The 12,393-nt window shown below is 48.3% G+C and overlaps 1 protein-coding gene across 1 annotated transcript in view; it reads right to left on the bottom strand.

Moving 5' to 3' along the window:
• Nucleotides 1-12,393, bottom strand: part of LOC128300603 (protein dachsous) — a 62,265-nt gene that overhangs the window by 9,906 nt on the left and 39,966 nt on the right. The window lies entirely within an intron of this gene.

Genomic DNA, 12,393 nt, shown 5'->3' with positions numbered 1-12,393 from the left:
CCCATTACCCCGGGGGGATGGGGGCCCCCGTGTGGGGTGTGGGAGGTGGTTTCGGGTGCGGCCTAATGTGGAATTAAATTAATAATAATTATTCCATGGAACCGTCCGTGAAATTGGTCCCGCGTGGCGTTCGATGTCTGCGCTAGTTGGAGCGGCAGTTGCAACTTTCCCGGGGTCGGTTTGCGGGTATTCGTCTCTTTCACTTGTTGCTTCGGGTGGGCGCCACAAGTAAGCGTTATTGCAACGAAATGGGAGTTTTTCGATACGATTGATCGTAAAGTGAGCGTTTTCGATTCAATACACTCGTTTTTGCTATATCGTGCTCCAGTAAAAGTACCAGTGGGAAACATTTGCTGCTAGTGACATAAACCAAATCTCTCATCCAAGATATTAGTGGACGCATTGGTCAAAAGATAACTGAATCTTTAGTATCATTCAGAAATTTCTCGTCAAAGTTGTGTACGAGATTTTGTGGATGGATGTGGCTACTTGGATCACTGTGCGAACATTCACAGTGGTCTGGTTAAGATCTCGCCGTAATGTGAGTTTGATACCACCACAGTAGTCAATAAAATTAATCCTTCGCAAATATCCTTCACAATCACCGGTTGGGAGAAAGGTGAAAGTAAAATCCAAAACCCGCCCAGGCAATGCGCTTGAAACCGGTGGACAAATGTATGGAACCACAAATATTGCGATGAGGGCAAAACACTGGAACGGGCGAAAAAGAGTAATGCCCAACTGGTGTTTATTCTCCCCCGTCCAATCGAATCTCTGAACCGTGGAAGTCCTGCTTTTGGATTTAGTACGCGTGTACGTGTGTGTATGGCTGTATGTCCCAGGTTACTGCCATTGCTCGGAGATGAAGATGAAGAGTCACATAAAATACCCATATTCGTAATTCGTGTTCTCTTGTCTTATCCCGGGCTGTTATCTTTTATGACTGCACCGCACTCGCACGGGACGTTCGTGCCGAGTCTTTGGGTTGCCCAAGCGTTGATGTCCTTCCTGGCGTCTTGATTTAATGCGCTGGTGGTTGGGCGATTAGACTCCAGGGCCATATGATGACTTTTTTTTTGTTTTTGGTTGGGCCAAAAACCAAACGGACGGCCGAAAATCACCAGCCAGCAACTTTAAGGCCCACCGTCCGTAACTCTGTTGCTCACATATTTTCATTATTATCTCGAAAATATATATAAATATACGAACATTTTTTTTTCGCTCCGCCGCACGGCCGGTAGCGATTGGAGCATGAGTGAGTAAGGAGATGAAAAAAATACGCACAACACCAAACAAAAATACGCTTCGAACAAATCAAGCCAACGAATGAGGTGGTGAGACAAGAAGAAAATCATCTTCCAAAAATTCGCTCAACCAAACCAAACCAAAAGGGGGGGGGGGGGGGAAAACGACGACAAATGTGCAAGCCAAAAACAAAACAGAAAAAAAACCATCTTCAAAATGGTTCGCCTTCTTGGTTTCTTGGCCAGCGAAGAGAAATGAGCCTTCATCCATTATTTTTAATGATTTTCTGAAAGATGCGTCTCGCTACCGCATATTATCCGATCCGGTGATCCGGGCATTCTGAGCGGATAACGATCGGACGCGAGGGTGACAGTGAATCATATGCACACAGACACACACACACACACACACTCACGCTGGATTGCAGTGAGTGGACAAGCAAGGATCGCAAAAAGTCCTTTCTCCTGTTTTGGGAGTGCAACCCGGCCATGTTTTGCTTTCGGACGTGTGATTTTTCTCGCTCGCTCCGTGCTGCTCATTCAGGCATTTGTATTGTTGGTTTTTTTTGTGTCCCAGCCCCGCTAAGCCAGGCGCGTTGACAACGGCATATTTGATGATGACACCAAATGACACCGCCAACAATCGACCGGTACGAGCTGCACCGGTCTCGCCGTAGCCAGCGTTTTTGGGGGGTGCTGTTGCATTTTTCGTTCGCCTCCACTAAATTCCCGGGATCGCCTTACGGGGCATGGGCATGGGGATGGTCAACTCCTATCGGATGGGTTTTAATCAAATCAGGTGCATGGGTTTTATCATTTAAATTCGAAGCGAAGATTAATTCGATGGGATCATAAATCAATTTGCGAACCCCAGGATGGGTTGCCATACTCTGAAGCTGGTTGCCTGCTGGAGGGCTAACACGATCTTTTCACGATCGCAACACGTTATCTTCACCTCGAGATTCCTTCCCGGGATCAACATCTGCGACAAGGGGGAATGAAGGCAGATGAAACGGGCGGATGACGAAACAACAAGACCCCGAAGCCACGTTTAGTATTGTGGCGATGTGGATGCGATTACGTGAAAACATTCATGCGCAGGCAGGGGCAAAGCCGGAGGATGCGTTTTTGCATTCGCGCTAACGATTTGCGTAGAGCTCCACGCTTGTGATCTGCTGCTTTGGAGTTTGGCGTGGAACTCGGTGGAGTTGCGCTTCATATTTTTCTCTGTTTGTTTAAGTTTTAGGCGAAGGTTTGTGAAGAATTTTAAAACCACACAGCACACTAATGGTTTGGTCGTTAGTTTGTCTCCCCTGCCCGGACCTCCGTGGAGGGAGGTTCTGCCGTGAGTGTTGCTGTGGACAAATGGTTGGGTTTAATCGAACTTTTGTGTTGCATATCTGTAAAAAAGTATGTAACCGAGCCATGTACGTGTGGATACCTTATACTAAAAATAAAAAAAAGATTGATGATATCCAATATCTGAAGAATTATTTCTCAATTTAAAACAATGTACCACCTATTGGCGTTCTTCGAGTAGAGTAATCAGGAACAAAAGAAAAAGAAAAACAGAATGGAATTGGCCTTCACAAGCGAGTGGGGAAACTTCCTCGCGACCCAATTTCGTTGGGGAATTGCGAACTGTACCGTTTTATGTTCACGACTCCAGCACCGCCAGGTCCCGTGTTGGTGGATAGGTTTGTTTACAACCCACACACCCACATCCGAGTATTGCTTAGTGCTTTGATCCACCCACCACGCGATCGGTTGATCGGCATTGCGCCAGCTTTGGGCAAAGTCTGCCAGTAAACAAAAAAAAACCCATAAGCCTAGCATGTGTCGGTATACTGTTTTCTACTGCTACCGCTTGCTGCAGGCACGGATGACACTTCTGCTAGGTGTAACGATCGCATTCCCTTCGCCACCGGTTTGCCTCCTCCCGAAATGCGATTTGGTGCTGATGCTGCAATTTTTTTTATTCGTTCTTCTTCCCCCGTCGGGACCAATTGCATCCAGCAGCAGCCAATTTCAATGGCAGCATGAATGAATGAACGGGGACCCGGGAAGCCGAAGAATCGGAGCAGGCCTGCGTTAGGTCCCGCAGGCCGGCAATCCGAACCGACGACGCGCCGGTTCTGTTATCATTCGCAGATCTTTTTTTGCAGTATTCATTTGCAATCCAAATAAATTTATGTATATATTCGCGTTCACGTATTATGTAGATGCTGACGCGCTTCTGCCAGCGCTGGATGGGAAAACGAGGTGAGCAAAAAACAGTGGAGTGCCAACAACAGCAACAACAACAAAAACGAAAACCCCCAGCAGTAGAAAGAAGGCAATTCAATAGACGGATCGAAGCGCGCAGAAGGGACAGGCAGGAAAAAAAAACTCCACCGCAAAACAAGAAATCGAAGGAAGGAGAAAGACACAACGAAAGGATAATCAAGAACGTCGCGCACACAGCGCACACACTGCACTGTAACCGTTTGGTTCCCGGGTTCCCCGCAGCAAAAAGGGGAATATTTTTACAGAAAGTTTCAAACAAAACATAAACACACACACACACACGATTGCCGCAGGTTGGAAGGGAACTGGCAGAAAAAGAGATCGCTTTCGGTATAAGGAGTGCCCTCGTGCCTACGGTGAGTTCCTACGGCGTTTGTAGCGCACACTGAATGGGGGCCTCCCCCGAAGCCACATGCCGGCATGCCGGGAATGATGCTGCGGAAGCACCCCGCTTTGCCTACTAGAAGCAGACAGCAGAGACGACAGCTCGGGGTTGACATTTTCGACGCACCGCAGCGATGGAGATACGGTGCCAGCGAGCGACGTTTAACCGTTGCGCATGCGGGGGCATCGCTTCGAATTGGTTGCCTTTTTTTTCAACGCCCCGTAACCGTGCGCTTCGAGATCTAGCCATACACAACGGCCTCCCAACGCCACGAACGAAGCTTATCTAATTGTAATTAAAACGGTTATCTAAATCTTGTGGTAAATCAATTAATCTCGAAACCTGCACCGACTGACACGCCGTGCTTGGAGGGTGGGGGAGAAGAGATTGGGGATGCTGTTTTGGAGTCAGATTGGTTTGCCCAAGCGCTTCCTGCACATGTGCACAATTTGAACCGGGAAACAGGTCGTCCAGCGCACACACACACACTCATCGGTGAGGAATGTTTCAGTTTCACCCACAGATCAGATCGTACATTGCGAATCGTTTCGAATTAAGTATTTTATGTGGAAAATCGACCTACTACCCAACGTGCTCGAGTGAACGTTAATGTGTGTGTGTGTGTGCCAATGATGCAAAGGTCACAACCTTTGTCTCACTTTCGCACCGCTTACAGGCGATCCGATTGACCATAGCCCCACAAAAAGCCCTGCCCTTTTACTTCCGAGCAGGGATTTTAAGGGCGTATCGGGTGAGCAAAATTAGGCCACCATTAGGGCCGATACGAGTGCTGGTGTCATCCATCGTAATGGAGCTACAAAGACGGGGATCCGGGAAGAATGTGGAACAGTGAAAGAGTTAATGTCTGTACTGCGCCAGAAGAACAACGTATAAATGTTATAATTAATGAACAAAAAACCACATATCGTAATGAACTCTCCCGAGTATTCTAATTAAATAAATATATTGCAAAGACTCTCCGGCCGTGCGACGTTCGTCACTCGTCCCGAAAGGCGCCTGCGATCGACGCAAATTTTTGCATCGCCGAACCGAGTTGCTGACGGGCTGTGAGCTGCGATCGGCAGTGGAGATCGGGCTCGTTCGTTCACTTCCCATCAACCAGCAACCAGCGGTGGCCTTCAACATATTCGCTCCCGCTCTCGCTCCGCATCATTGATGCTTCCCTCGATTAGTTCATTCGCTCATTAAATCGTTGGAGGCTGCGAGCAGTTATCTGGACAGTAAATTTACGTTTTATTTCCTTCCCTTCTTTTGGTGACTCAACCACCATCCCGAACCAGTTCTTATGATCGTCCCGTTGAGTTTACCAGCTCAACGTTCCAATTCTGGTTCTAACGTTTCTGCCACTGCGCGCTGCGCCGCCAGTGACTTTCCCTGGCGATGCCTCGGGGGGAAATGGTGTCCTACCTTTTTTGCGAAAAAGGAAACAATATTTCCTTCATTTCCACTGTTTGCCCGGGGGATGAAATGGTAGGGTGAGATTTTCCACTCACTTGATGATGCATAGATCATCGATTTCGCGATCTTTTTGCGATCATTCATGGTGAGATGTGCGTTGTCTAAGCAACGTTTAGGAAAGATAAGTCTTACTGATGTAAAGGATAATTTTGGTAAATCGCTTGCGGGTAGAAACCCTCAAAAACTGGGAAGATTAAAGCGACTGAGCATGAAAGCACACCGAAAACATTGAGCGAAATGAGCGACAACCCTAACGCGGTGTGTCCCGATCACGGAACTGCGAGAAATTCCAATGCAAAAGGCTCGGAATACGTGACGGAGAGGAATGTGGCACCCGGTACGGAACGGCTGGTTTTTGCAGCTCGTTCTGCGCCATATTTGTGGCAGGCTTTAATTGGGGGGACAGTTGCTAACGTCGCTCAATTAGAGAAGCTGATGAGCGATCGTAAAACCGTTTCACGATATCGAGATGGATCGATTGCGGGCGATTGGTGATTTTGTTTTCGGAGAATTCTTTGTATCATTCGATCTGCTTTTGTTGGACTGGACACGTGGATTAGTTTGATGTATTTTTTCGTCATTTGAGATTGACTTCTGAAGGTACTGTTTTGCACCACTTATCCAAAATGGTTGCAGTTCATGGTTTTGAATTTGTTTTACCAAATATTGTATGCAGTAGTGCGGGTGTTCAGTGTTTCAGTCGAAGGAATTACAGTTCCAGCGACCCACACACGGTTGTCAATATAGCGGTCCGATGTTGCACTTGCACACATGACCCCGTCATTTCCCGATTATTGGGAAGGTCGAGCGTGAAAAGTGGAGTTTTAGCCGGCGCGAGGTCGAGATCCCGGGCGCGCGGGTCTGGTATTTAGAGCAGCGATTATAAAGCCAAACCGGGACAGGCGGACAACGCCACCTGCGATGGGCAGGAGGTGCAAGGTGGCGTTTTGGGAAAGCCGGGAACGAAGTGGTTCATTTCACCCGAAACCGAAGCACGCCAGCAGAAGAATGATTAATGGGTTGGCATTGTGAGCTAATTATATTTTAATAACATCACTATCGCCATTATTCCCGTGTGATACATTAAAAGGCTTCTTCGTCTATGAGCCGTGGCGGGACTGTGTGGACCGCACAGCCATCAGGCAGGGCCGTTTTTGATGGGACGCCATCGAGCCCAGCTCGATGGGCTTGCCCGGCCCGATCGGACAACCCGGACGGGCGATGGTTCATTCCATCATTGTGGCTCATAAAACGAGGCAGCAGTGACTTTCCTGGTCAATTCCCCGAGCCTCGGACGCCGGTCTTGCCTTCGTGCGGAAAGACTTTCCTTTCCCGCGTGCGCGTTTCGAAGGTGTTCTCGCGAAGCGAAAGAATGGAACAGACAGAAGAAATCGTTTTGTTGATTGACCTAAAACGCGCCTAATGCTGTTCCTTTTTCGCCTGCCATTCGCTCAATTTTCTAGCCCTCGGTCTAGCCCGAACCAGCAAGCGTTTTTGTGAACGAAAGGGGCGGTTTTTGATAGAGTTTAGGTGTATGTGCGTCTGCCAAAAAAAAAAGGCTGCCCATCGTACTTGCTGCGGCGCTGGATAGTATTTCAAATACAAAAAAAACGACCGAAGTGAACGTCGTTTGTTGGAAATTCCGAGCATTGTTCTATGCTATCGCGCTCGCAGTATAAACGACTTGGGTGCCGGCTTAAGCGACGAAACGAATCCGCGCCGCGATCGTAACCGGCTGGCCAGGTTGGCGCACGGCTATTCAGACTGCATCGTTTTGAGGGTGCTCATAAAATTCACTACTTAACGCACACACGATCCTCCCGAATCCCTCCCTTCCACGGTACCAGCCCTCCGTACCAGCCGTTTGTCTCGTTCCCGCAGCAAAACAAACAATGTCTGAGTATTACGTTTTTTTGTTGTGGTTGTTGTTGTTTGGTTGCTGCCTTCATTTTTCGCCCGTTTTATTTTCTAGTCGCTCGAACATAGCTCGCTAGATGGGAGTGATTCTACAGCCCACTTCCAAAAAAAAGAAACGGGCGCATTTTATAAAGCCTTGCCTAGCACGGGAGGCCAACGGAGAATGCGACGGAGGAGTATACAACCGCAGTGTGTGAAGGGTTTTATGTTTATTGCATACAGCGTACCCGGTGTTCGGTTCTTTGATGATCAAGTGAATGTAAACTGAACGTACGGGCATCAGCTACCTTCACACACGCGAACATTGATGGTGTGTGGGTGAGAGAGATCACAACGCACTGCCGGCTTTTGAAGGTGGAGAAAATTTGGATGAATATCCATGGCTTACTGTGCCAATACAGAAAACTTTCCGTGTGCGATGAGAACTATTCGTGCACGCTTACCGGTCGTCTACACGACGCAGCAGTGCAACGGTTTTTTTTTGTCCCAAACGACAATATGTAAGCAGTCGGGTTTTGCAGGGTTTCGAGACATCCTTTGGCGAACGTTGCGATTTTGACGTCGATAAGTTAAACTAATCGAAACTGAATTGAATTGATATATTTGCACGATGTCCCTATACGATTTCTCATCATCGTTTGGAAATGTGAAAAAATGATTTGCGAAATTCCTCCAAAAACGGTTGAAATGTGTCAACATATAATTCGAAACCCTGTAATGGGTTTTTGAAGTATTATTTTATCAACGGAAAAAAGTGTTAATTGAACTTGAAGCAAGAATAATGAAAAATCAATGTACGGATTTTCCCTACTCATATTTGGTATTGATTACTTTCTATTTAAGGACTTCATCGTAATTGTAGTGTGTAATAAGTAATATGGGGGTAACAATCTGTCAAAACAAAATCGCAAACTGCAAAAAGCTCCTAAAAGCGTCTGATGTAGCGACGATCGGTTAGATCAAAGTTGGCGAATATGGCTCGATATCATCAGCCTGCCCAACGGTAAATTACAAACGTGCAGCTGTGGTACAAATTCTATTTCCGCGGTTATGGTTAGGGCAAATTAGTGTGAGATGCACATTTACCTGTGCAAATGAAAACCGCAGCATTTCGGCGCTGGAAGTGTTCGGAAATTCAGGGTTTTCCGAAAGCGTACCGAGAATCCATTTCAGATACATTATAGCAATGGACGTTGCTCTTGGCAGTTGTATGTTTTGCTCTCCGAGTCATACCAACAGATGCATACTTTAATTTACCCATTCGAAGGCATTCCCGTACGGCGAGTAGGCAGGCGAATGGGCTTGCTAGACAGCCAGTCAGCGATTATTGCACCTGTGTTGTTCCTTTGTTTTTGTTCCGGTAGCATTCGCTTCACGTGTGTTGTAAATCTGTTTGAATGGATTCGGGTCTTTGGTTTGTTCGTTTTATTTCTGTTTGGGCTTGAGGTTTTAATTTAGATGAATTGAAGCGGCCTCCGTTTGATGTGGGTAATGTGGGTAAGTGGTAATGGAAGCAGAATGGTTTATGCGCGGATAGGTGCTAGAGATCGGCGCGCCCGCACTAGAACAGAACATTCGTTAACAATGTACCGTAACGTATCGCGGCTGGTACATTTCACCTAATTAAGTCAATTTTCTAGTGCAAAGATCTCGCCAAAAATTTGGCATCTGGCGTAGCATCCACAGGCAAAGCAGCTCCAAGATGAATCAGCGCATCAGAGAAGGGTGAGAATTCTTCGTTTTCTCGTCCCGGGGGGCGTAGTACCAGCAATCTTCGATCGCGGAGCGCAAATCAGGGCTAAACCCATTCATTCACGTAGATCAGCAGTGCGACCCCCACCCCGAAAGGGTGTTAATTTTCAACTCTGGTCGAAGAAAGGGTCGAAGTAACGCCCGGATTTGCAACATCCTCGGAAGAATGTTTTGTTTGAGGCGTTGAGCGCGACACACCACGTCTTTTCGGTTGCATACCCATCGTACACACGGCCCTGGATATACGTGGACGGGGAAAGTAAGAGAGATGTTTTCCCGTACCGCAACGGAACCCCGTTGAACGTGTGGAAGAATGTCTTACCCTTGTGCCTATCCGCGGCCCTTTCAGGTCGGTCCCCTCCCTCCAGTAACGAGACGTCGAGCCCCGGAACTGGCACGGGTTGGGGATGTACGATATATGAACTCTCCTCAGATTAATTGATCGCCATTTCCACCTCGCAATCAAACGAACAACGCCACATTAATTTCGCTTCCCTTCGTTCCATTTGGGGTGAGAAAAATCGATACCTTTTCTCGTGCCGAGAAGTCCTCGCTGACGACGGTTGCACCAAGCAGCGAGGTGTGCCTGGGAAGTCCTGCGCAAAAAAGTCACCGGCTCCCCACTACAGATCCGCTCGTTCCCGCGCCGGACAGGTATGATGCAGCTAAAGGAGGATCGATGCCAAATCGGGGACACAAAAGGAAGTGCAAAAAACATGGCAGCTTGTGTGTGTGTGTTTTTTTTTTTTGGTTGCGCACCAACAACACCCATGCAGCCCTCATGCGACGGGGTGAGTCGTGGTGCGGTGCGGGCCAAGGGTGCGGCAAGTCTGGGTTCGGGGTGACAAGATTTATTTCAACCGAAGCCTTATCTACTCATTTCATTTCATAAATTAAATTTTCGGAAACTGAGCCCATCCCAGCGCGGTACGAAGCGCTAACGGCTTCACGTACGGTGCGCCGCGGTGTGTGCGGAGTCGTTTGGGGAGGTTTTTGAGTGTTTGTTGCCTTCATTCAGCCCAGCATTCTCGAGGTCTCGAGGCGAAGGACTCGCGATACGCGAGGAGGCTAACAAAACAACCAAAAAATGTACGCAAAAAAGGGAGGGCATGGATGTTTTGTGAATGTCGTAAATCGTAGCTCAATTTTGTTGCATTCGATAAGCGACTGGTCGACTGGCAGAATGCATCATTCGCGCGCTCGAAGTGCATGAGTGTGCTGTACGAGTTGCACAGAATCGTTCCCGGCCTGGGCCGCGTGCAACAAAGGGCCTGCTGTCGATCGTAAGCCACTCTCATCCGAAAACGGTTCCCTGGCAGACGCTCCTTAATCCAATTAACGGTTAAGTACGTCCTGCAAAAGCCAGTCCAGCTCGTGACAGCTCGTGCATAAGTGGGGGCCACCGCCGCTCGCCCAGAATCGAGGGAGGGGAATTTCTCGCAACAACAACCACCAAAAAAAAAAAAAACAACCGTATCTATGTCTGGTATCATCAAGCGTGGTGGTTTAACCTTCACGAGCTGGCACGAGCATTTTAAACGTTTTGTTCGCTTTATCTGCATATTGGCCCGTCGGTCGAATGGTGCGGGCTCCCCCCCACCTCCTCCCGGAAACCCACAAGCTGGGAGGAACCGTTTGGTAAGGGTCTATGCAAAAATCTGATCCACGAAAGTCCTTTCCAGAATGCAGGTCACACGAAGCCCCATCAAACGCAGCGCAGCGAGTGTGCAGGCAGCAAAACATCAACAATCAGATAGGGCGGGAACAGCGAACAGATGGCCGAAACCCTGCTGAAAAATGGACGCACCCGCCAGCCTGCAGCTCCTTTGTGAGGCTTTGAGCCATCCCAAGCAAATGGGTTTAAAGGGGGCGAGGAGGAGGAAGAGGGAGGGGGGGGGGGTCGAAACAGCACATTTACATTAATTTATATGAAATAATATGAAATAAATAATGTCACTGCCGAAAAGTTCACCCCGAAACAGTTCGGAACCGTGCTGGTAGCGCGGCAAATCGAAGCCGATCGATGTGAGCCCCGTGGGCAACGAATAAATCGGCAAATGGAAACAGGTAGACCGGGGTTGGATTTTCGGTAGCGACCCCGGGGGGGTTTGCGAGAGAAAGGCACCGCCGAATCGGCTCCGCGTCACCAAAAACAAAACGCGCGAAAAACGGTTCGAATTAAACGAGATCGATGTGCCGTAAAAGGACATGTCGGTGGCCCCTTCGCTTTTGGGAACGGACGGTGATGCTCGGGTTATATGTCGGGCGCAAATAGGGCGTTTGTGCGCGGTGATGGATGGATGAATGAATCCCCGGGATCTGCTGGACATATGCTGGATATGGTGTGAAACGGTAAAGCCGCAGCCGTTCACGCTATAAACATCGAATATCTCCTAACTTGAAGTTAAAGGATATTTAATATAGCCCCAACGAACAAAAAAAAAAACGGGAAGCTTCACTCAAGATATAACGAAGGTCCTTCGGGGTTCCTTTTGCGTATCGATCTGGATCTTGGGTGCTTCTTTGCCAAGATGCTTCCAGAGTCCCCCTTCGACGTCGGTGACTGTTCGGCACGCGCATTCCACGTTTTTGCAGCCGTGATGTGTCGATGCCGATTCATCTGCGTGATGCTTAATTTAGCATTTCGCTTAAAGAGCCTTTAAACAAGGGTAAACCGTTCCGTTACAACAGTGCAAACAAACAAACTCAAAAAAACGAAACAAAAAAAAAAACAGACAATCCGCCGTTCGAATGGGATTGAATGCAACGACATGCCGTGGAAAGTCGCGCGATCGAACTCGCGCGATAAACGTTTGCATATGTGGACGGTAATCGTTGTGTGAAGCGGGAGAGCACACGAAGGTGGCAAGGTTAGGAACGTAGGAATGTTGGCGACAAACATGGACGTAAATGTTCAAGAGGCACACACACAGCCCCACTCGTCCCGCTAAACCCGCTAGCCTCCCTCTGGGGGTGAGAAGGGGATGTGGAACTTTATTTCGATGATCCTCCATTTTTGGCGATCTTACCGTCCAGGGCCGGGCAATCATGCAAGCCACCACCATCAACGGTTTGAGCGACAAATGTAAGATTATTGAGAATGTTAACGTAAGCTTTCGCTTTCCGCACGACGAACCACCCCTTTTCCAACCCCCCCAATGAGCCACCGCCGGTATGGAGGTTCTCGTGCTATTCGCCCCGTCGACTGACTACCCTCGATCGATACATTCGATTCGTCTTCGAAATGGAGGCTTTCGTTTGATCCAATGTCCCGCGGGACCGCGTACTTTGGTTAGGGTTGTCGTTTTTACTTTGTTCTTGTGGCTGATC

The sequence above is a fragment of the Anopheles moucheti genome, chromosome 3 (genome assembly GCF_943734755.1).
Source record: "Anopheles moucheti chromosome 3, idAnoMoucSN_F20_07, whole genome shotgun sequence".
In the NCBI taxonomy this organism is placed as follows: Eukaryota; Metazoa; Arthropoda; class Insecta; order Diptera; family Culicidae; genus Anopheles; species Anopheles moucheti.
The sequence above is the reverse complement of the archived record's forward strand: the minus strand, read 5'-3'. Positions and strand labels throughout refer to the sequence as shown.